This window comes from Arabidopsis lyrata, assembly GCF_000004255.2.
Source record: "Arabidopsis lyrata subsp. lyrata unplaced genomic scaffold ARALYscaffold_895, whole genome shotgun sequence".
Taxonomy (NCBI): Eukaryota; Viridiplantae; Streptophyta; class Magnoliopsida; order Brassicales; family Brassicaceae; genus Arabidopsis; species Arabidopsis lyrata.
This window is the reverse complement of record NW_003301986.1, coordinates 2,677-4,109: the sequence shown is the minus strand read 5'-3', so window position 1 is coordinate 4,109 and position 1,433 is coordinate 2,677.

Genomic DNA, 1,433 nt, shown 5'->3' with positions numbered 1-1,433 from the left:
CACCAGATTTGATTCATGGTGGTAAGAAGTAACAGTAAGATACAGAGATTATTGTTAAAAACCCTACTTTGATCAAGCTCTTGATTTCTTCCTCCATCTCTCAGATTTTTTTTTTTTTTTTTGTGGATTGTTGAGTTTAAGCAATAACAAAGGTTTTAATATTGGTTTTGCAACAACTACAACCCACCCACTACTTCCCTTATGTCAGTATTAGAATCAGTCCTTTGTTTGTTTACAAAAAAAATAAAAATAAATCAGAACTCTCTAAACGCCTCTATGTAAAAGCTTCATTGTAATTTGATATAGTGTGAATTAGATGAATAACCAAAAGTGTGCCAACTAATTAATATCCAAAAAAAAAGGTGAGAAACATATAAGGGGTGATTGGTGCAAGCTTTAGAGCATCTCCAACTTACTTCTATATTTACCTTTAAACACTATTTTAGAGGCAAATCTATTTCAACTAACTTCTATTCCCAGCTCTAAAATAGAGATATCTATTTTTCCTCAATAAATAGAATTAAACTTTTCTAAAGAAAAAATTTTGAGGAATACATTGGAGTAAAAATAGAGAAAATTTATCTCTATTATAGAGATAGAGATAAAAATAGAGAAATACATTGGAGATGGTACCGTAACTTTATTTAAAGTTTTAACCGCCAGTTTTTCACAAATCACACTTATACTAATCTATGTGTGGTATTGTCGTAGAGAATATCTCAGATGTATGGTTCAATTGTTCATGTTAGATGAGGCTATCGGCGTAAGATGGTAGTTCTCCGTAGTTATCAATATGGGAGAATTCACATGGCTCAACTTCAAGTGAAATTTAACACCTAGACCTAACCGTCCATAAATATGAATCACCGATTTAATTTTAATCGATTAATATAAATTCATACGAGGAATGTCGTCCCTTTTGATGTATCAACTTTCGTAAATACTAAATACTTTTTATCAAAACAAACTTTCGAAAGTACTATTAAGGGAAAATCTAATCAAAAGACTATACTATACCGTAATATTTTCAGTAAATTTAAGTCATATTTTTTTTTCAGGTTTCTTTATTTTCAGTATAGATGAAGAATGCAATTTTGTTATCAAACATCTATTAATCTATTAACAAGATCTAGTTAATAGATAAACAATAATAAATTTTAGTTTTATTCCGCAAAATGATTAGGGTAATCTGCGAGTTAATTTATTTGACCGTCTCAACGAAATGTATAACAATAGACACACTAGGATTTCTTACTAATAACTCTCGTTGAAACACAATTAACTGCATAAAACGATCTGGTGAATTCGTGATTCGATCCATCTTGCACTTGCACATTATCCAATACTCGTAAACAACCCTAACAGAATAAATAACTTGCGATTAAAGAAATCAATTAAAAACAAGTCTTCATTGATGAATCTCTCCATCAAGC